This window comes from Diceros bicornis, chromosome 14 (assembly GCF_020826845.1).
Source record: "Diceros bicornis minor isolate mBicDic1 chromosome 14, mDicBic1.mat.cur, whole genome shotgun sequence".
Classification (NCBI taxonomy): Eukaryota; Metazoa; Chordata; class Mammalia; order Perissodactyla; family Rhinocerotidae; genus Diceros; species Diceros bicornis.
Window position 1 is genome coordinate 5,007,216 of NC_080753.1, and position 24,956 is coordinate 5,032,171.

The following is a 24,956-nucleotide window of genomic DNA, read 5'->3' on the forward strand; positions in this document are numbered from 1 at the left end:
ATACTCGCTAGATGTTTCCTTGGTCAAGTTATTTAACCTCTTTGTGACTCAAAGACACACAGTTTACTAATTTATAACTCTAGCGTAATAACAGTGCTTTCTTCATATTTCTGCAAGATCAAAGAAATTAGTACACTTAAAGCACATAGGAGAGGTCAAGCATGAAATATATGCCTCAAAATGTTAGCTTATTGAAACAGATGTGATTATAAATATTATTGTCAATTATTTTTTGAAGCACAGCTTTTGAACAAATCCTTCAAGTTCAAAATTTCTGTGTGTTTTCCAAATGCCCCCATAATCTGGTGTATCCAATACATCAACACAATTTTCTATTTCTTGTCAAAGTAATCCTTTCATTTCAGTCAGGTTGAGCCCCCTGTTTCTGTATATATGTTTATTAATAACAATAAAATAATAACTACCATGTATTTGGGGGTTTATAGTTTATAAATCCCCTTCTCATATACTACTGCTTTCAGTCCTGCACTATACCTTGGAGATTAGCGGTTTTATGCTCGTTTTCCAATGGGAAAACAGATGCTCAGAGAGATGGGATGACTTGGTCAAAGCACTTTCATGTAAACTATTCTGAAAACAAATCTCAAGTTTTTCCTGCTTGTTCTCACCCCATGTCTTGTCTTATTCTGTCCCAGTTACCTGAAACCCAGTTACCCACCACCCAACGTCTTCTACAATCCATCTTACTCGGCATGAAAGCTCCAAATCAAAGTGCCACCCTTATAAAATTTCCTAACTTCACACCATATCAATTAGTTTATATTTTTGTTTGTCTATTTAATTATAATTACTACCATACACTTTACAACTTCAATTTCAAAAAATGAAGGAACATGGGGCTGGCCCAGTGGAATAGCGATTACGTTCATGCTTTTTGCTTTAGTGGCCCAGGGTTCACAGGTTCAGATCCCAGGCGTGGATCACACACCACTCATCAAGCCAAGCTGTGGCAGCATCCCACATACAAAAAATAGAGGAAGATTGGCATGGGTGTTAGCTCAGGGACAATCTGCCTCACCAAAAAAAAAAAATAAACAAAATGAAGGAATAGTAGATTCAAATGTTGCACATCAGAAAAAGTTGAGGTTAAGATATTACTTTTAGCCTTAACTTGATTTATCTATTTTTTTCTTTTACATTGTGTTTAATACATGAAAACACTCATATTTGAGAATCAAAATATGAGAGATAGGAGTAATCTTCCCCTATATCCTTCTCCAAATACAAGTACTGCTATTTATTTGATAGATGTCTACACTGTTGTTTGAGGTTTGTTAACTATATTATAGTGTTATAATATACATACATATCTATCTATATCTATCTATACATAAGTATTAGAGTATGTGTATATATATATATTTTTTTTCCTTTTAGCACTTTAAATATATCGTGCCATTCTCTTCTAGCCCGTAAGGTTTCTGCGGAGAAATCAGCTGATAGTTTTATGGGGTTTCCTTTGTATGTAACTTGTCTTTCTCTGGCAGCTTTTAAGATTCTCTCTTTATCTTTAATTCCGGACATTTTGATTATGATGTGTCTTGGTGTGGGCCTCTTTGGGTTTATCTTGTTTGGGGCTCTCTGTGCTTCCTGTACCTGGATGTCTGTTTCCTTCCTTAGGTTAGGGAAGTTTTCATCTATTATTTCTTGAAATAGATTCTCTGCCCCTTTGTCTCCCTCTTCTCCTTCCGGGACACCTGTAACATGGATGTTAGTGCACTTGATGTTGTCCCAGAGGTCCCTTAGACTGTCCTCACTCTTTTTAATTCTTTTCTCTTTTACCTGTTCAGCTTGGGTAATTTCTTCTAGTCTTTTGTCCAGCTCGCAGATCCATTCTTCTGTATCCTCTACTCTGCTTTTGAGTCCCTCTAGTGAATTTTTCATTTCCAGTATTGTATTCTTCATTTCTGATTGGTTCTTTTTTATATCTTCCATTTCTTTGTTGACATTCTCACTGAGTTCATCTATTTTTCTCCTCAGATCAGTGAGCATACTTAACACTCTTTGTTTGAACTTGCTCAGATAGGTTTCTCATTTCCGTTTCACTTAGTTCCTTTTCTGGGGTTTTGTCCTGTTCCCTTACTTGGAATGTATTCCTTTGTCTCCTCATTTTGCCTCTTTCCCTGTGCTTCTGTCTGTGTATTAGGTAGGTCAGCTACGTCTCCTGCTCTTGGATAGGTGACCTTATATAAGTGATGCCTTAGGAGGTCTGCAGTGTGCTTCCCTCAGTTCTCAATGTTCCATGAGTTACCCCTATGTGGGCTATGTGTGTCCTTCTGTTGTGGCGTGTTTGCTCTCCCTGTAGGCGCCCAGGGAGGCTGAGTTATGCTCCTGGCCAGCTGTTGTAATGCTCAGCTGCTTGTAGTTGTTGTGGGCCCTTCAGTCTCTTCATCAGGTGTGGGGAGCCCCAGCACAGTTAGCTGCAAGTTCTAATACCACATGTGTGTTGCAGTATTTCTTTTAAGTGAGTAGGCCCCCAGCATGGCAGGTTGTTAGGCTCAGGGTTTTACAATTGCTATAAGCCTCCGGCCTTTAGGTCTCTTGTCAGCTCTTTGAGGATTGCAGCTGGGTGGGGCTGGCCTCAGGCACGGAAACACCCAGTTGTTTCAGGCTTTGGAAGGTGTGGCAAACCCCCTATGTGGGTCTTTGAGAAGCACAAGTCTTCTGCAGCTGACAAGCCCCACCACCCACAGGAACACACACACAGTCAACACGGTCCTGCCCCGTGTGCACGCCCCGACCTCCTGAAGTGGACCCAGTCTCTCCATGGCAGGAGCCCCACACACTCCACCACTGCCCTACACTCTCCACCTGCTCCTTGTGCACGCCCTGCCCCACTGAAGTGGCCCCAGTTGCCAGGCTGCAGAGAATCCAATCACCAATCTGTGCAGGCCCACAAGTTGCCTGAGGGCTTGTTGTTTGGTGGGGCCAGTTTCTAGGGTGGGCTACCATCCTGGCTGAGCTGGATTAAATCAGTGCTTTAGTGGGTGGGGCAGACCCAGGGCTAGCAGGCCCCAGGGAGAACTCCAACCGTGTCTGTGTCAGCACCCCTACACCGGGCCACAATAATGGCCGCCGCCAATGTCCCAGTCCCTGGAGAGGTCTCACCTCTCACTGCAATGCACTCAGAGCCTTTCAGGTGAGTCACTTTTCACCAAAGCACTGTGCACCTCTCTTTCTGGTGGTTTTAGGTTGCTTTCTGAAACGGGTGAGTTTACACGTGGGCCCTTTAAGAGCCGGTTTTAATTTCTTCATGAACCAGCTTTTCTGGGGGTATTCCCCAATGTTTTAGTGGCAGGCAAAGTCAGATATTATGCCACTTGTCTTGATTGTGCTGGGTCCACAAAGCGCCTACAGTGGGGGCGCTCCCCGGCTCAGGGCCCCGCTCCTCCAGGGAGGCTCTGTGCCTGTGGGCTGCTCCCGGGCGGCCGTGAAGCTGGCGGCTTGTGAAGGCGGCGTTTTTCCTCTCCAGAAGGGAGTTTCTGCCTCTTCCACATTGATTAGGATTGTCCTTTGTTGCAGGAGTTCCTCTTACCCAGTTTTCAGTTCTGTCTCAGGGGTAACTTTTCCATGAGTAGTTGTAAATTGGCTGTGTCCACGGGAGGAGGTGAGTTCAGAATCTGCCTACACCGCCATCTTGACTTCTCTCCTCATATGTTTCATTGTATGCATAAATGGGCTTTTCTCTAGTGCGTGTTAGAAAAGTGGAAGAGCTGGTCATATGGTACACATCAAATTGTCTTCCAAATTTGGTTGTACTAATGGACATTTCCAGAGGCAGTGTTCAAAGGGCCTTGGGAAGAGTTGAATCCTGTTACTGTTATGAAGAAGTCAATTAAAACCACAAAATACTGTTGACTTTTTAAATATTTTTCAGCTTTCAATTCTATGGACAGAGATTCCATTAAACTAAGATATAAGAGTTGAAATTAGATCTCTTTCTCTCCTCATGACTAATGCTTTTACAGAATGTGATTTTATAGAATACGTGACAGAGAGTTAGGGGTCAGTAGGAATGTTGTCTTTCTAGAAATGATAAGGACTTGAGTTGTGTAAAACAGGAATACAATTTTCTGCAGGTTGTATTATTTGTGATCTAATAATTTGAAAGCATTTCAGTTAGAAATAGAGATAGTAGCAAAAAGTTGGAGCTAAAAGAGTGAACAGCTGGTTTAAAACTGGTCATCAGAATGCTGGATACAAGATTGGCATTCTCCTAATATAGGATTTGTCACTCTTTACTAAGAGAGGATCTTACCCTTAGAGTATCAGATTTTGCCTGACGTTTGTTAAGTATTCCATGTCTTTCTTATGTGAACTCTTTTAATTTTTTTTTCATTTTAAATATTTACTAGTTGGTCTCCTGTGAAACACTCCCTGCTATAAGTAATTTTAATAGAATGATTAATAATAAAATAAGTTGTATACCCAGATATGAAACATTGAATAATATTTATTTTTAATAAATTATAGCAATATAAATAGAAAATATCTAATTAGAGACATATTTATAATATCTTAAATGCCAATGTTCATCTGGTCTGGAGTTAAAGTTATTTAAATAATTTTAAAATGTGATATCCTGTTTTTTGTTTTCAGACTACTTAACTACAGAATAAGAAAAATAATGTATTTCCTGTTTTAAGTCCTTCATTCACTTACATACCAAACATTACCATGTTTTGCAAGCTAGTACAGAGCTCCTAATAGTGAAGGTGCCTTTGGAAAGACAGATGAAATGTATGTTTCTTTTCATCATTTAACATACTTTATTTAGCATCATTAAACAATAAATAGTAAATGAATGGTAGTTTTAGCTACACAAAAATAACTCAGAAAACAGAATTTAGTGATTCTTAATGAAATTAAAACATAGTCTGATCCCAGAAGTGGAAATTGGAAATGTTAAGATACCTTTTGTTAGTAAGTAGGAATGGTAATACATAAAACCATTTGTAGAAATCAAATCTATATACCATATATTTGATTCAAGAGGGAAAATGTGTGCCCTTGAAATACATTTTTCTTAATGCAGTCAATGATTCACAATTAATTTCATCAATAGATTAAAAACAATCATTGGAAGAAATTACCTGGTACCTAAAATAGTTTGATCTTTTTATTTCTGAGATACTCAATATTCTTGATCTTCCTTTGCTCTTTTTGGCTCATTTGACCTATATATAACTTTAAATAGCTCCCTGGCTGACAGACAGGCTATTTCTTCATATGGTAAATGGTAATACACTCCATTACACAGTAACTTAAAAGTCATAGCCCCACTGAGAAGCTGCTCCGAGAGTTGAACTACTCTCCTGGCAGATATCAGCCAATAGTTAGATATATTAGCAAGGGAGACTCTGCTGACCACAGAAGGATCTGGGAGGGAGTCAGGAACTTATTTCAATTCTATATAAACACCTCTGGAAGTTCAAGAGCTTAATCTGTTTTTCATTGAATGCATACAGGAAAAAAATTTGAAACCTCCGTATCAGATAAAATTCTGCCATCAATTCTGTCCTTGTTCAGTTCTCTAAAGACTTCTGACCATTCATAGACTGAAGAAATTAAATACTGTTAAAAGTCATATATATTTTTTGAAATTTTACTGGTTTTATATAATGAGGGCTATACATTATATAATATGAAATTGGCAGAAGGAACAGTGGCATCACCAAACTGACTACCTGTGTTCAAATATCCAAATACTAGTTTTAATCTTGCAGAGATTACTAGTGATGTGTTATTCTTTATTTAATGGTCACTTTGCATTTAGTTTGCAACACCGGGATATATCACTGTGTAGCAGCGCAAACTCAGCAATGACAGATTAGAGGGCAGATACACTGTAACTCTTCTCTTACTCCTGCTACAGAAAGGCAAACAGTGGCTGCAGCCACAGCATGTTGAAACAATACATTTCTCTTAGGTGATATATAAATACTTTCTATTTTTGTCTTCACTCCTAATCATGACATATTTTTAAAGGCACGTTTTGGAAATAAATGAGGTAGTTAAGTGTGGGACTTCGAATTCCTTGGAAGAAAGCCATTACACATACACAGATGAGTGGATTTGTAAAGAAAATTACTCTGGTCTGGAATTGGTGCAGTATTGAGCTGAGCATCCTGATAATAATGTAATTATTATCCCTGTCACTTATTGTTAGCGTTGATAGTATAGAAAAGGAGGTTAGAACTTTCTCATGGGGTATATCAAGGATTTTCAAGATCTGGCCATAGAAAGGTTTTCTATATAAAAATAGTAGAGACAAGGGTTAGTTTTGAAAATTTTCACATTTTTATTTTAAAAAATCTGTGAAATTGACCTTCCTTCAATACATGTGATTGCCTAGCATTGCATTATATCATTCTTGTGAATAAAGAAGCTATTATAGCATCACATGTTCTGGGAAGATAGGAATTCACAGCACAGGATAATGAGAAGAGCCACTGAGAAGGAGCAAATGAAGATTGCAATTGTCTGTCCTTCTGAAGGACAGTGATCAGTCTCCTTCACTTGCTTGGAAATGGGGTGGCCAGCACTGAAAAAGCGAAAAGTTTGAAGAACTACTATATATGTAAATATATATATACATAAATTTATATAAATCCCTTATTCATAATTCCGAAGTGATCATTTACCTCAATTGTTTATAATACAAGGAACTTAGTACATCGAAGTTTATGATTTCAATACGTGAACAAAACAACTATGATTAGAAAGAGAAAAGTTGTTTTAACCATCTGCAAATGTGTAAAGGATTAACACAAAATGAATGACTTTTTTAACCCATTACTACTGCTGGAGAACAAAAAGAAGACTATATACTAATAAAGCATTCCTTCCAGTGCACCCAAGTGTTACATACACCATTTCTATAACTAGTTTGATTATTAAGATGATATTGCATAAATTATTTACGCATGTGTGTGTGCAATTGTATGTGTGTGTATATACATAATTTGGATTTTCACGATATCTGAAGTATGGTTCAATGTGCTATCAAAAAGATAGATTTTCAAATTTAAAATGAATTCAGTTATTCAGTTAGTAAGCGAGCACTTCATGTTAAATAAAATACACCAAAACACCAATACAATGTTATTCTCTAATTCGAAATCCCACCCTTCACTGAACATAAACTGGACCCAGCTTTAAAAATTATAATCCCAACAAGATACATTGCAGGTAGAGTAATATATTACTCCATATTTATCTAGGAAAATATGTATAGAGCATCAAAGAAATTAATACAATTTCATTTCTTTTTACCTTCCTTTGTGCAATGGTAGGGTGCTTTCCAGATTATAAAGTACTTTTCCACGCATTATCTCTCCTTTTCTTTATGAGAACAATCTTATAAGGTGAATAGGGGAACATCATAGTCCCAGTTCTATAGATAATATTTGTTAAGCTCTGAGACATTAAGAAAACTCTCTGAAGTCAAACTTCTACAAAATAGCAGAGCTAGGGTTCATAATAAAACTATGCTTATTGGAGGAAAATCATGCTCAATTGCACTTTAAAATATTATTCATTACATTGTTTTCCTAACTAGGGTTGAATAATGAGCTTCACCAGTATTTGACTTCACGTGTTCCCTCTACAGCAGTGTGGGCTTCAGAGAAGCTGAGTCTCAAACCTCGTCAGATCTTGGTCAGTCCTCATAGATCTCTGCACTGTATTTGAATATTTTCTTTTGTGGACTGCATGTTATAACTGAAGCCAGTTCCTCCAGAATTAAATGCTTAGAATTTTAGGTGGTGACCAATAAACAAAAATGGAAAACAAAGACAAGGATAAAAGAAAAGTAACTAAATGGGAATATAGTTTTAAAATATCAAAAAAGAAGAGAAAAGTAGTGTGAAAGTTAAGAATAGAAAAGAAGAAAATAAATTTGAGGCATAGGAAAAGGAGAAAAGAGTATAAGAGAAAGACAGGAAAAAGAAAAGTCATGACTGTCATGCATTTATCATCATTTAATTGCCAATTTCGTAGAAATATTTTCTTTAACGTAACATCTGAAAATGATTGCCTGTCTATTTGTGTTCCAAGTGTACAACTATCCTCCACTCAGCTGAAAGAGTAGAGGTGCAGCCATGCTATGTGCTTTACCTACCTTTAGCCTCTTTAAATCAGCCACAAATCCAGGAGTTACTAGGTCTACTAACACTATCATAACTTCTACCACTGCTCTACAAATAATAGCAATAATGGTATGTGGCATTTATTGAGGAATTTTTGTTAAGACGTTAGCTCCATCTAACAGAGAATTGCTCTCTACATTTTTATACTTATCTTTGAAAAACAAAAATTAACATCACTTGGGATCAAGAAATTTAGGACAGAGTTTTTCCTCTCTCTGTCCTTCATTTGTCCCATCTCTAAAGTGCATAGGTCCATTATGATTGTTCCTTTCTCTATTAATAACCTCAGTAGAACACATGGCTCAAGTATTAATCTATAAACATATCGTCCCGAGGCATGAATATGTGACTTTAAATGAGTGAGACAAATTCTTTACATATTTCAATTTAATTGGCATTTTTTGAATGACAGCTCTGTACTTATTAAATTATATGCTGTCCTCTCTTCTAAGTTTTAAAAGAGTAATACTTGGGGCTGGCCCTGTGGCTTAGCGGTTAAGTGCGCACGCTCTGCTACTGGCGGCCCAGGTTCGGATCCCGGGCACGCACCGACGCACCACTGTCTGGCCATGCTGAGGCAGCGTCCCACATATGGCAACTAGAAGGATGTGCAACTATGACATACAACTATCTACTGGGGTTTTGGGGAGACAAAGGGAAAAAAAGGAGGAGGATTGGCAAAAGATGTTAGCTCAGGGCCGGTCTTCCTCAGCAAAAAAAGAGGAGGATTGGCATGGATGTTAGCTCAGGGCTGATCTTCCTCAAAAAAAAAAAAAAAAGTAATACTCGGAATTCCAATGACTCACAGAATCACTCTTCTTCTACCCCTTTGCTATGCAAAACACTCTAAAGATTTGAAGGAAATTCTCATCTTCCAGTAGACAATCTAGATTTAACATCTTTTAAACGTATTAGGGGCCTCTGAAGAATAAGAATTAATTCATCACTACTTGATAAAATGGCTTGTTTGACTTTTTTTTCCCATTTTTCACTTTTACCCACTATGTAACTAAAAAAGGTAATTCTGCTCTAGTATGTCCCAAATATTTATTACAGTATTCTAAGTAAAATGTTTCCTAGGATTCTTGTTATTTTGGATTGTGCGTGTGTGTGTGTGTGTGTGTGTGTGTGTGTGTTTTGCTTTGCTATCTCCACCCTTTAGAATCACTCTGGTGAATGTAAAATATTTCAATGAGGTTTGATGGTATTTCCCTGATACCTAATAAGGTATTGAGCAATATCTCATGCACTCATTGGCCATTTATTTCAAATGTAAAGATATTTTCCTATGTTTTTAGAAAAACAATGTTTTTGCATTTACATATATACTTAATATGTTTATGATCCATCTGAAATGACTTATTATGTATGGAATGAAAAGGATTTGAGTTTTTTTTTTCTCATACAAACAAGCATTTGTTTCATTATATATGTGTGTGTGTGTGTGTGTGTGTATATATATATAGAGAGAGAGAGAGAGTTATAATAAGGAATTGGCTCACATGGTTATAGAGGCTGAGAAGTCCCACAGTCTGCCACCTGTAAGCTGAAGGACTGGGAAAGCCCATGGTGTGCTCCAGTCTGAGTCTGAAGGCCTGAGGACCAGTGGTGTGAATCCTAGTCTGAGGACCAAAGAAGATGAGATGGAGTGTCCCAGCCTAGACAGTAAGGCACGAAAGAAAAGAGGTAAATTTCTCTTTCCTCTGCCTTTTGTTCTATTCAGGGCCTCAAGGGATGATGCCCAACCACACTGGGGAGGAAAGTCTACTAAGCCCACCAACTCAAACACTAATCTCATCCAGATGCACTCAGAAATGTTTAATCTGGTCACCCCATGGCCAGTCAAGTTGATACATAAACGATTAGTATATTTCTTCTTTAAATATTTGATAGCATTAACTAATGAAATCATTTGTACCTAAAGTTTTCTCGATGGGGAGTAAATTCTTTATTTTATAGGTTGTGTTTTTAAAAAATGTGTCAATTTAATTTTCCTGGCAGAATTATTGACATAAACTTGTTCTTAATATAGATCTTCCTCAACTTACGATGGAGTTATGTCCGATAAACTCATTGTAAGTTGAAAATATCTAACTTGGAAATGCATTTAATACACCTAACCTACCGAACACAATAGTTTAGCCCAGCCTACATTAAACATGCTCAGAACACTTGCATTAGCCTATAGTTGGGAAAAATCATCTAACACAAAGCCTATTTTATAATAAAGTGTTGAATAACCTATATAATTTATCGACTACTGTATTGAAAGTGAAAACTGGAATGGTTGTCTGGGTACAGAATGGTTGTAAGTGTGTCAGTTATGTACCCTAATGATCGCAGGGCTGACTGGGAGCTGCGGCTACTGCTGCTGCCGCCCAGCATCACGGGGGCATCGTACCACATACCACTAGCCTGGGAAAAGATCAAAATCCAAAATTCGAAGTATCGTTTGTACTGAATGAGTATTGCCTTCACACCATCATAAGTCGAAAAATTGTTAAGTTGAACCATCCTAAGCTGGGGATCTCCTGTATACTCATTCCTTTAATGTCTATAGGATTTGTAGTCACATCTACTGTTTTCATTCCCGATTTCAAAATTGATATTTCTTTTTTCCCTTGACTAGTCTTGCTAGGGCCTATCAATTTTATTAATCTTCTCAAAGAAGAGGATTTTGACTTTGTTGATTACTCATTTCTATATTATTAATTTCAAGTTTCAGGTTTTCTAATTTTTTCCTTCTACTTACATTTAATTTGCTTATCATTTTCTATTTTTTAACATTGAAGCTTAGAACATTGATTTTTCACTTTTTATCTTTTCTGATGTAGTCATTTCATCTTAAAAATATCCCATAAACAATAGTATGAATGCAAATACCAACTTTGATATGTTTTATTATTTCCATTTAATGCATAATATTTTTTACTTCTCTTTTAATTCTTTGTAAGACCTAAGGATAATTAAGGGAGGGAAATGAAAAATTGCATAATTTCCAAATATTTTTGGATTTTTGAATTTATTATTTTCATTGATTCCTATATTAAACTGTTGTGGTAAGAAAATATACTATAAGATTTTATTCCTTTGAAATTTATTAATATAGTTTTATGGTCCAGTTTTTGAATTATATTTGTGCATTTGTGTGCACTTGAAAAGAATGTGTATTTTGTTATTGTTAATTTGCAGTCTTTTTCTTCATAATACTGTCTAAATCTTCTATATCCTTAAAGATTGTTTTTACTTAATGTATCAACTGCTAAGGTAATAGTATTAAAAGATGTAAATATTGTTCCATTTTTCAATTTCACATTTTAATTCTATTTTTCATTTAGGGTTGTGTTATCTCCTTGATGCCTTTACCTTGATGCCTACATGAAATACTTTTCTCTATCTCTGATAATACTCTGTCTTAAAATCTATTTTTCCGATATCAATAGATCCACGCCCTTCTTCATATATTTTGTGTTTTCATGGTATATTTTTCCCACCTTTTTACATTTAACTCTTTTTCTTAATATTTAAAGAATATATATAACATAAAATTTTCCATTTTAGCAATTTTTAAGTGTGGAATCAGTGACATCGATTACATTCACAAGGTTGTGCAAACCGCTATCTATATCTAGTCCAAATATTTCCATCACTCCAAGCAAACCTTCTTAGCCACTAAGCAGCTTCTCCCCATTATCCCCCTTCCCCTAGCCCCTGGCAAAAACAATCTGTGTTCTGTCTATTCTGGATATTTCATACAAATGAAATAATAAAATATGTGACCTTTTGTATCTGGCTTTTTTCTCTTAAAGAGAGACAGAAAAAGAAAGAGAGAGAGAGAATATGTGTGTTTTCTTTTGCCCGTATTTTTACTTTCCGCTGCTCATCTTTCCTTCCCGTGGATGTACACTTCTATCTGGTATGAGTTCTCTTCCGCTTAAAGTAATTCTTTTAGTATTTCTTGTAGTCAGGTCTTCTAAACATAAAGTCTCTCAACTTTTGCCTGTTTGAAAAGGTCTTTATTTTGTGTATATTTTGGACCTAAATTTTACTCTATGTTAAATTTTACATTGTTAGTGACTTTTTTTTTCTTTCAACCCTTAACGATATCATCCCATGTCTTTTGGAAGCCACTGTTTCTGATGATTGCTTTTCTGTATGTGATGTGTCTTTTTCTCTGATGGCTTTTAAGATTTTCTCGTTTTCTTGGGGTTCGGTAGTTTTACTGTGATATGTGTAGGTATGGTTTTCTTTGTGTTTATCTTATTTAGGTTTCTCTGAGCTTTTTTGATTTATGAGTTTTTGTCTTTTATCAATTTTAGAAAACTCTTGGCATTATCTCTTCATAAATTTCCTCTGCTATATCACTCCCTTCTTTACTTCTTTACTTCTGGGCTTCCACTAAACATATGCTGTATCCACTAACACAGGTTCCAAGAAGCCTTTTTTTCCTGTCATTGTTTTCTGTTTTGGTTTCAGTTTGCATAATTTCTATTGCAATCTCTTCAAATTCAATGTTTATATAGTTTTCATCTCTCTACTAAAATTTTCCATCTAATTCTGCATAATTTCCTTTCATAAACTAAATCCTTAAAAATATTTTAATAGATATTTTATAGCCCTTGTCTGATAATTCCAATTCCAACATCTGGAATATCTCTGGGTTTGCTGTTTTCACTAATTTTTCTTTTTAATATGGGTCAAACTTCTTTCCAAGTCTCATAATTATTTATTGCATGCCAGATATTCTAAGTAGAGAGTAAAATATGCAATTCTGATCAGAAAAGATAAAAAATGGATTGTGGTTGAGTAGATTTACCTACTAGTGCCTGCTCTATTCTTCCCTTTGGAGATTAATACCACCTCTGGTTGTATTGAAGAGTTTAAACCATTCCACAATACAGCAATTGATTTAATTAGGTTTAAACAAAGAGTATTCCAGTCTTATTTGACCACAGAACTTGAGGAATAAAATAGCTTGATATATCTTGCTCACTTGTTTTTTGGTAAATGTTAAATTAGGTTATTGAGAGAGAAAAAAACTAAGCAAGTTTTTTTTGTAGTGCTTAGTACTTAACGGTTTTGAAAAGGACTTTGTCATTGTAGATTAATAACTTCATTAAAACAAGTCTGAATAGGTAAGAAGAGCAGCATATTTGAAATTAATAGCACAGTTCTAAATCATAGATTTATTACTTTGATAAATTAGTCATTTTGCAAGATTCTAAGTGGCCACAGAGGTGACATTTTGTTTTACTTATTTTGCTACCAGATAATTTCAATTGAATTGTGTTAATTTATAAGAAATATTTCTTCATACAACTTGTATACTTTGATTAAAAAATATATATATATACCATTTCTACTCATTTCTACAAACTTCAAGAAAATTAATTCACATGTAAGAGATTTACGTAGAATCAAATGTAAGTAGGAATATCTGATTGCTATATTCTTCTAAGGAATTTCCAATTAAACATAACAGTGACAGTGATGAAAAATAATATCTTAAAGTAAGAAAGAGTCAGAAAACCTGAGTCCCGGTTTAAATTATACCAAAATATTACACAAGAATAGAAAGAGTTGTGCTAGTGTGTGTGTGTGTGTGTGTGTGTGTGTGTGTGTGGTTTTACTAGATTTGGTATCTCATAAAAGCAGACTAGGAACTTCAAACAAAACATTCTGCTGAAGAAAATTAAAAAACAAAGATGTCCGGACATAATTTAAAATATATCTTTTAAAAAGCATCAGAAAGCTTACAAGATAGTGAAAATCTAAGATCACCAGAATCTAAGAAAGTATGAGAATGCAGCAAGATGACGCTTGCAGGGCAGGCGGCTTCCAGAGCTTCATGAAGCCCTGCTGTTAGGGGTTGGTAGTCTGCAGGAGTAAGAGAGAACTGGAAGTAAACCAGTCCTCACCAACAATGAAACAAGCCTGGCTTTCAGGTTGCCCAGAAAAGTTGAAATCCTAAAACTGTTGGGTAATCACATAAATTATTTCCAAACAGTGACAGCTTTAACAGTGCAAGGGGACACTAAAAACAATTAAACTCATAAAAAGCTCTTGAAATATGTTATTGACCAGTAAAGCTGTTTTCCATTATTCATGATAGACCTGTAACATACTTCCCCCAAAAACTATTTTGAAAACATAAAATTAGTATTAAAAAAAGCAAAATACCATATTCATGTATGTTAAAATAAAATGGAATACATTGATTAGGCACATACTTAAAATAGCAGAAACAAATTATTCTTGATGCACATCCATGTACTTTAATACTCAGTCAAACCAAACTGTAATACAATGTTTGACAGTATTTCTGACGATTTTTTCCAATATTATCTTAATAGTAATAGTTTTAATTTTTAAAAAATTAACAGCAATTTTCTTCTAAGTTGGATGTTGTGGTTTAAATAAGGATAAAACTTGTTTTAAATAATTTTTCTCTTCATACAAATTTTCCCTGAAGTCTATGAGGTTTTGAATGAGAAACCAATCTTTCTAGAGCTGTCAATGCCTAGTAAGCTCAGAACAAATCCTGCTAAATGGAAGTTATTCTCAAATCTACATATTTTTCATATTGAAACACATAAATAGTTCAGCTAAAATATTTTCACAGATAACTGTTTTTTTGTCTCCTTTCAGAACACCTTTCTCTTTTTTTTTTGTGAGGAGATCAGCCCTGAGCTAACATCCACCAATCCTCCTCTTTTTTTTTTTTGCTGAAGAAGACGGCCCTGGGCTAACATCGGTGCCCATCTTCCTCCACTTTATATGGGATGCCGCCACAGCATGACTTACCAAGCAGTGCGTCGGTGCACGCCAGGGATCCAAACCAGTGAACCCCGGGCCGCTGCAGCGGAGCGCGCGCACCCAACCGCTTGCGCCACTGGGCCGGCCCCCAGAACACCTTTCTTCAACAAACACTTTTACAAGTCAAAATTTATCAGTAAGTTATCTCTTTATAATTATTAAATGTTTTGCCAATTTGATTGGCAAAATTATAGGCCTTTTCAATTTTGGTTCATCAGTGTTGAATATGTATTTATTCAATTAAAAACAGAATATTCATAAAAATAAATCTTACAAGTTAAAATATTTAAAATATTGAATTTCTAAAGTAAACCTTGCATATATCATCAGAATTCTCAGCTTTTAATTTTAATTCACACTTTGCTTTTATAGAAATACATTTTAATGCTTTAAAATTTTTAAATTTCTTGTTTGCAAATTTTAAGTACAATTCTGTCTATAAGTTCTTTAATTTAGTAAGAACATTACTTCTTTCAAGATGCTCCACCAGAATTTTTATTTGCATTATCTCTGCAAAAACAAGTGATTTTATCCTCAACGTTGAAGTTTTGAACCGGATTTACAATAGCATTTGCAACAAAGTTGGATGTTGCACCTTCAAGAACGATTTACTTTGATTCTATCTGTTGGGTAAGAAAATTAAACTATTATAGAAATTTACTGAGTTTTTATCCAAAGCCCCTGAGGACACCGTTAACAAAGGATAGCAAGGCAAAGAAAGATTTGTTGATTCTTTAAAGTAAAATACACTCTTAAATTTGAGATTTAAATATATGGTAGGTTTATTGTTACCCTGTAAATATTTTTAGCTTAAAATACGTTTATATTTAAAAAGGAAGTGACTTATCAATTCCTTGATTTTTCCCCCGAGATTATACTGGTTCATGAAAGCCAAAAGTCGGAAGCTGCTCTAATATACCCAGTAATGGTGAACTGAAGAGCATCCATGGAGTAAAATTCACCAGCTCATTAAACAGTAAGGCCTCTGAGTTGCTGGGACTGGGAGATGTTTAATGGCTGAACACAGGAGAGTTAAATGGGCCAAACAGGAAAAGAAATATTTTCAGAAAATTACTCTTCACTCAAATTGGGATAAAATTGCTCCTCGTATGCCTAGAGGGCACAGAGAATGATGAGGGGATAGTACATAACGCTGCTAACAGTGAAAAGACAGATTGATTAAGATGAAAAGACAGTTTTGTAATTCTATTAAAGTTCAGAATTTCAAAGAAAATATTGAAGGGAAGCCAAGCCTTCCAAAGAAACAATCTGATAGAGATTCAGTATGGAAAGACTCCTTGAAAAGATTTTCAGCAATTGCATAGGCGAAGAACAACTTGCGAACAGCAAGAGCCTCCTACCCTCAGTGCAAGGTGCCACGGAATGTGCAGAACTGGAAGGCAAATCTTGGAAGAGTAATGGCGCAAACTAAACTGGAATCACTCTCAGACCAGAGTCACTCAATCTTTCTCGTATCTTAGTAGCATCTGAGAAATTTTTCAAAAGTGACCATAATCAAACCCCACCCAACACAAAGTAAAATTAGAATTCCCAGGTGATTCTAATGGGCCCCCAGGTTTGCTTCACATTGAGGTGGCTAGAATTTATCATCAGATTATTATTTTAAGATAAATCTGGATAATTATATGAGATCACACTTTGTAGTCATTACTGCTTAATGTATATAATTGTTAAATCCCAGTGAACAAAAGCACCAAGGACATACCTGTAATCTAATAAAACCGGGCTTATGAATTGCTTCATCAGGAACACCACACTCTATGGGGAACCTTGGAGCCTCTCAGTAAGAGGGACCCACAAAAGGCTTGCCATAGGGTTTGAGGTTGTCCTGGGTGATTGGAGAGGGTCTTAGGGGAGGGATGGTGCTCTCAGGAAGCAGGGGGAATTTGATGGCCTGAACAATTTTTATCTAGAAGAAGAAAGAAACAAAAGTACTTACTGTGAGGAGTCACGCAGGGAGCCAAGAGAAAGGCGCCGATTAGATTATTTTTGTGGTGGCACTGTGTCCTTTTCTTTGGCTTATGTTTAGAAATGAGGCTAGATTGATCTTGTTTTTAAATGTGTCCAAGCATTTTTGACATTCTGTGAAATTTTTGTTATGTTAAATTCAGTAGGGAACACTAACTTTCAGTCCAACTTTGAGCTGTCAGCTTCCAGAGTCTTTTAACCTCAGATGTTTATATAATAAAATAAATAATTTTATTTTAGGATGTATTCAGTCGTCTTCAAGAAATCTTATGTCTCTATAAAGTTTAGGATTTAAAAAATATACTTTCTAGGGTCTATATACATATAGACTGGGGTGGATAGACCCTGTTTGAGTTTCTCATATAGGACATCAACAAATAAGGAAACAGGACCCCTTACAGAATGCTTTAACATGACCTATTTTCTCTGGGTATGAGAGAGTTTGTTTCCTTGTATTTTCACTAAGTACAACATATGACATTACTTTCTCCTTCCAGTTGTACAAAAAATCCTATAATAAACCACATAATTATCTATTGGCTGTGTGCGTATATTTGTGTGCGTTAGGGTGTGTGTGTATGTGTGTTTGCATAACAAAGAGGAAAATATTTGACTTTTGTCGTGACTAGACTGTGCTAATCATCTGGCTGTAGGACATTAGAATTTCTAATATAAGTTCCAAGAGGAAAAGGGAAGTACTAATTTAAAAGTCAATCCAAGACTGACTTCATGAAAAGAAACAAGAGACAAGAGGAAGAACATGTCCACTTCTTGAGATGGAACAATCTAGATGTTATATAAGATGAGATTGGTGCCCAAAAATTTATTCTGCATGTAATTTAGGGACACTTTTCCTGGGAAGTTAAGATGCCTTTTAAATATCATGAGGAAACACTCAACCCCAAACATCAGCATAAATAAGCATATATAAAATAATACGAGAAAAGTAGTTCCCTATGCCATAGGAAAAGTGCCGTTAAAATGACAAAGTAAAGAAAGAAGAGACCTGGATACAGCAGTTTTTCAAGCAAAAGTTTTAGCATAAAGAGGCAATGCAGTGTGAAAAATAATTCTGCATGAAGAATACTACATGCAGTTTGGACAAAAGCATCATGAAGTTAAATCTGGAAAGACAGACAGTCAGAGATTCTTGTGAGTTCCGGCAAAATGTTCAGCCTTTTTCAAAAATCAGTAACAGCATTGTCAGATTAACGTCAAGGAATGTCAAGGTCAGATTAGCATTGGTAGTGTTTCTACACTGGCAGTTGTAGGAATTCCGGAGAAGTAAGATAGAAGATGACTCTGCCGATAGGGAGCCCATTGCAAGAATACAGAGAAAGAACATTAGGGCTTAAAGGTAAAGGAGGAGCAGTGGGAAAGGGGATGATGGGAGGAACGAAAGATATGTTCATGAAGTGAAATCAAAATGCTCTGGCTTATTAGAGAGAGGCCGAGAGCAAGATGACTCTTGTTTCTGATTTGTTTGTCAGGGGAGGAAGGCGTCATTAACTAAGACTGGAAACGCAGAAGATGGAGCAAGATTGAACGTAGGGAGAAAGATGATGAAGTGAATAGATGAAATTTGAACTCTTTCAAGACAGAGCTCAGAGCTGGAAATGCAATTTGGGAATTCCCCTGTGTTTGGAATGGTAGTTACAGCAGTGATAAAACCCTGGAGGGACAAAAGAAGAGAATCAGTAAATGATGCAAGTTACCAACATTAAAGGAACAGGCAGAAGAAGAGGAGCGAACACAAGTGATGGAGCAGAGGTGGGCGTGGGGGTGGTTCTGAGACAACATTTGGTGCTGTCTGAGAAACCCAGGAAAGACGTGTGCAGGAGCGGAGGGGGATCCACATAGGGAAATGGGGCAGGCGGCAACTGGGGCTAAGAGCTCCTTGGATGTAGCCATTGAAAGATCATTTTACATCTTTACCAGAATATTTTAGTGGAATATAGAAGTGAGACCAGATTGCAGTGGGTGGAAAGAGCAAATATGATGTGAGGAACAGAAGACAGGAAATATGCTCTCTTATATTAAAAAAAAATTACATACACAACAGAACTTGTTCTCTGGAAAGGAAAACTAAGGTGACATAGTGAGGGAAATATATGTTTGAGAAAGAATGTGTCTTTTGGTTGTTTTAATACAATAGAGATGTGGCTTTTTGTGTGTGTGTGTGAGAAAGATCGGCCCTGAGCTAACATCTGTTGCCAATCCTCCCCTTTTTCTTGAGGAAGATTGTTGCTGAGCTAACATCTGTTCCCATCTTCCCCTATTTTTTTTTTTAAATGTGGGACGCCACCGCAGCATGGCTTGATGAGTGGCACATAGGTCTGCGTCCAGATCCGAACCCGAGAACCCCAACAAAGCCAACGAAGCAGAGCACACGAACTTAACCACTACACCACCAGGCCGGCCTCAAGATTTCGCTGTTCTATTCATCAACGAGGTTAGTATTATTGAATATCTAATATGTATCAGATACTATACAAAATTGATATCATACTATATATGATATTGGTATGTCACTTTTCCCTTAAAATTCAACAATCATCCTATGTGATTAAATGAGATTTGAAGATAGAAGATAGATAGAGATACATAATTGTTATATTTTATTATTTTACAGTACATGTGTAGATATTTTATATGCTTATGATGTTTCAAATTTAATTAGTGTCTTTGCACATGCACTTGAGTACACACCTAAAAATAGTTACTTGTTGAAGAGTGCATGGGACTTTTCCCCCTAAAATGCTAGAGCGTCTTTATAATCATTCTGTACTGGCTCATCGCGCAGCGTCTACAAGGCATGCCTGTCTGCATTGGTTCTCTGGCTCTTAATGAAGTTGCCAAGTCACAGAACTCCTTGCCCTGAAGTCTAGAGAGCCTTTTATAACTTCAAGTCTCTATTAAAAACAGCAGCCCCTCCAAATACCAACTACGTATGTCCTAACAGTCCACATGTGAAATGGGACTATGTGAAGCACAGTATTTTTTTCCTTACATTATACAGGGGCTGTCTCCACAGACCACTGGGCCCTCAGAAATGTCTTTGTGGAAACCAGCCATGGCCTCTTTGTGGGTTTTGTCTCATGCTTTGGCACACGTGTGAGCCTTCCTCAGGCATCTAGATTGTCTGTTAGTCCCTGTGCGTGGGGACCTGTCAGCACAGAGTCTTGACCCAATGGGCCAGCAACACATCCTGCTGCAGGGTCAGAGGATGGAGAACTCTGAGGCCGAGACGGCAATGGGGAGACGGAGAGCTGATGTGAAGAAACCTGCGGTCAGAGAGTCCGATTTTGCCGACTGTGCTGGATTCTGACTCGAATTACGGATTTGAGGAAACCAGGTCAGTCATGGGTGAGGCCCGAGTGGAAGTGGCTTCTCCTCACTGGGTAGGTAACTTCCTGGGGTGAGACGCTCAAGAGGAGCATTCGGACTCCGTGTAACAGGGCTAAGCAGCCGGTGCAGCGTCAGGGCGACCCCTCTCATCATCTCACACAGCTCCATGGCACAGATCACCACCTCTCCCACTGCCGGAGACCCGACGCGTTCTGCTCGGCGCCACCGGTGTGCATCAACGTCCTGGCGGTGCGGTGAGTTCTGCTTCTGTGGTTCACAATTCAGCCACTCACAGGATCAGACCTTCTCGTAGGATCACAGCTCTCTTCGCTCTGTGGTTGCCGGGCATGGATACTTTTAGCGCTGAACTACGTATTTTCTGGGTATCCTTCTGTGCTTCAGACCAAGAGTGCAGGAATGTGAACAAGTCCTTCTCATTTCAACTCTCCTATCCTCTTAGGAGAATCTGCAGAGGTTTTCCCAAACCATGTCTATTTTAATGAAATAATTTTTCATAATTATTCATTAAATAAATAAAAATGTGTGCAAATACTAAAGCAGATAGAATACCGGAAAACAGGCATAAATCAGGCTTTCCCTAGGCAAACTAGATATGCAGGCACCCTATCAAGATGATCCAGAATTGCTAGTGCCTCTTAGCACCTGTGCAGGAGCAAATGAAAAAAGCATCTGTGAGAGAAGATAAAATGTTGGGCTTCAATTTTTTTCTATATATAATTTTTCAAATACCTGAAGAGATAAGATAGACTGAGGAGAAACTAGTAGAAACAATAAACAACAGAAAAAGATCCTTAGGCACCTCAGATAACGGAATTAAGAAACACAGATTATAAAATACTAAGCCAAGTCTGAATTTTTTCTGAGAAGTGAAAACTATAAAAATTGACCTAGCTGATTAAAACTCAAATTCTTTTATAAATCTGAAAAAAGTAGACAAGCAAAACTTAGAACACAGCAGAGAAATTTAATACAATTTAATTCTATTTTCTTTCCGCAATTGAAATTATCTACTGTGCTTTGGCATTCAAAAAGCTGATATGAACTCTGATTGTAATTCCTTTGTACTTAGTGTCTCTGTACCACATAGCATCTTTTTTCCCTGTATCTTTGATATTCTGCATTATCGTAATAATATGTTTAATGTTGTGCTGCTTCAATCTTAGGATTTATATCATCCATTCTGAAAGATTATCAGCCATAATCATTTCAAATATTGTCTGGCCCCATTTTTTCTGTTGTGTCTTAATGGAACTCATTACAGATTAATGCAGGACTTTCTCAGTCAGTCCTCCATCCCCTTTCTTTTATCTTTTGCAACACATTTTGATGATCATACACAATCACAAGAGCTGTCATTACTATACACTAAATGCGTGCCTGGAACTGTGTGAGCTCTTTACATGTCACTCCTAAGACTCATACTGGGATCTAAAAAACATAGATTAATAACTTATTGATGGTCACAGGTCAGCTTCGTGCCACTTTTGGGTGGTTTCTTCTTTTTGGCTGTGTACAATTTGCCCAATCAAATTTTAATATTTATTTCAATTATTATAGGTTTTTTGTTTTTTTGTGTGTGAGGAAGACTAGTCCTGAGCTAACATCCCATGCCAATTGTCCTCTTTTTTGCTGAGAAAGATTGGCCCTGGGCCAACATCCATGCCCATCTTCTTCCACTTTATATGGGACGCCGCCACAGCATGGCTTGACAAGCGATGTGTCGGTGTGCACCCGGGGTACGAACCCGCGAACCATGGGCCGCCACAGCAGAGCGTGCGCACTTAACTGCTGCATCACTGGGCCAACCCCATCAATTATTAAGTTTTTTTAATAAGAGTTTCTGGTTTGTTCCTTTTCAGATTCATGTGCTTTTTCAAAATGCACTATTCTTGCTTTATCAACTCTATTTTTTAATGTATCTTATTGAACATGTTAATACAGATATTTTGAAATATCTCTCAGATTGTTATAGGACCTGTTTCTTGGGTGTCAAATCTCAGGTCTGTTTCATCTGCTGATTCTCTCCCATGAATTTGTTTCTTTTGTGCTTTGTAACGTAGATTGCCAAGGAATCCTCAGCAGGTTTTCTAATCCATGAGCTTCTCTTTGTCCTCTGAGGTATCTACTTATGTAGCTTCACATGCTGTAGAAATGGGGGAAGTTTTGAGTTTCCTTTGCCTGAAATATCACTCTATTGTGATATCATATACTTCTACTAATCATATAAAAGATGTCAATATCTCATCTCTGGTTACCTGAACAACACAGTTACTGTGTATATAGACCCAAACCAGCACATAGCAGGGCTTGAGTTTCTCATTTCTTGCCAATTACACTTTTTACTACACACACAACACAGTATGAGTGGCCCACTTCCTTGACATATCACTAAGCCAAGCGCTGAAATTATTTTAGACTCTCTTACGTGAAATGATGTGCCCTTCCCTGGAGTTTCAACTCCAAACAGGAGACGAGATTTTTGGCTCAGTATCTTAACTTATTTATTTGCAAAGCCCTGCCCAAGGGAAGTAGCCCATTCCAATATTCCCCAAAGCTTTGCATCTTTACTTTCTTCTCCATAACGGTATCCTTTCCTTCCTCATTCTAGCGTGTGGGAATTCCCTCTGTACTGTAGAGCTGAAGTATGCATTTAAAATATCCTATTTATTTAATCTGGACTTGCAATGTATTTGGAATGACAATGAGAGATGTCTTGAGTCCCCTCTTTCCCAGAAGATGAACCTCTTGAATGAGATACTAGAAACACAGTTTAATTTTATGTCATCTTGATTCATGGCTCAGGGAAACCTACCTATATCCGTAGAGACCTATACTGTAGAAATGCAATAGGACTCACTGGCAAATTTTACAATTTCTCCCCTGCCTCTTGCTCTATAGTTCTGACTTTATGAATTGCAAAAACATTTCAGTCAACCACAATTTTATTACCTCTATGGGGCACTGAAAGGGACAATTAGCTCCACTTCAAGAATGACCATCTCCCTCAAAGAGACTATTGTCTTGGCCACCATGTGTTTCCTTCTATCCTTTGCATAAACTGAGGAGTGCATATTGTGGAGAGGCTTGGTTTTGTTGAAATGGTACAATTCAGCCTACACATAGGAAAATAAAGTCAGAAATGAAAGAAGAGACATTACAACTGATGCCCCAGAAAGGAAATGATCATAAGAGACTATTATGAACAATGATATGCCAAAAATCAGATAAATTCCTAGAAACATACAACCTACCAAGGCTGAATCATGAGTTCGTGAATACAATATCAAAAGCACAGGCAGTAAAAGCAAAAATAGACAAGTGGGACTATATCATATTGAAGAGCCTCTGTGCAGCGAAGGAGTATAAAGGCCATCTGTGAAATGGCAGAAAATATTTGCAAATCATTTATCTGTAAGAGGTTAATTTCCAAAATATATAAGGTATTCTTACAACTCAATGGCCAAAAAATTAATAATCCAATTAAAAACTGGGCTAAAGACTTTAGGATGTGGAGAAATTGCAACCCTTGTTCCCTGGTGGAGGGAATGCAAAATGGTTCAGCCTCTATGGAAAACAATTGAGAAGTCCCTCAAAAAATTAAAAATAAAACTACCACATGACCAGTAAGCCCACTTCTAAGTATTTATCCAAAAGAATTGAAATCAGGATCAGTACAGAATATCTGTACTCCCATATACTTTGTAGCACTATTGACAATAGCCAAGATATGGAATCAACCTAAGCGTCCACAGATGGATGAATGATAAAGAAAATATATTATATACATACAATGCAATATTATTCAACTTTAAAAAAATGGAAACCCTGCCACGTGTGACAACGTGGATGAACCTGGAGGACATTATGCTAAGTGAAGTGTAGTGTAGTGTAAATCTCATGTTTAGTGGTCTTACCAAAATAGAATAAAATATAAAAACACAAATAAAATTTGTTTTATTTGCAAGTCTGAATTACAAAAAATAAATTCCACTAGACCTTTTCAATAGTCTTCTGTGGATGCCTAAGGTAAATCAGGGTGTTTACCTTAAGACAGGTTTGCCTACCTACCCCACCACCCTGATGTTACCGTAGTATCATTTATTCTTATTAAAACAGTTATACATCTCAGAGCATTCCCCAAAAGATTATAACTTCTGAGAATACATTGGCTGGCACAGAGTAGTTCCTTAATAAATAATGTTTAATAATAATTTAAATAATAACTCATGTTATAAATAGTAACATTGCGCAATGAAAAAACACTGAAGATCATAAGCTGATCTTCAAAAATACTGCTAGTAATTTAGAAATGACACAAAAAGTCAGTATAACTTAAGAGTAATTATAAATCTTGAAATAATTCATTTGATCATGTTTTTAGGATATAACATATTTCTGCTTCTAGAATTCCTCAGTGACTACTCTAGCTCTTTAGTATATATTAGAAACTGACAGCTCATTAACAGCTCATTAGGAATGCTGTTAACTGTGCAAAAGAAATATATTCTGCACAGTAGACTCTTACTTCTGAAAAGTGTAGAAATTTGGACTATATTCAGCATTTCACAGAGAATAAACATCTCTGCCTTGCAATAATGAAACAGCACACAC

The 24,956-nt window shown here is 36.7% G+C and overlaps 2 long non-coding RNA genes across 2 annotated transcripts in view; one reads left to right on the forward strand and one right to left on the reverse strand.

Moving 5' to 3' along the window:
- Positions 1-24,956, reverse strand: part of LOC131413537 (uncharacterized) — a 107,047-nt gene that overhangs the window by 45,566 nt on the left and 36,525 nt on the right. The gene's annotated exons all lie outside the window — the stretch shown is intronic.
- Positions 3,068-20,819, forward strand: LOC131413536 (uncharacterized). Its single transcript, XR_009221963.1, has 4 exons — positions 3,068-3,160; positions 15,080-15,123; positions 19,287-19,428; positions 19,996-20,819. It is a non-coding gene; the product is annotated as an uncharacterized LOC131413536 (long non-coding RNA).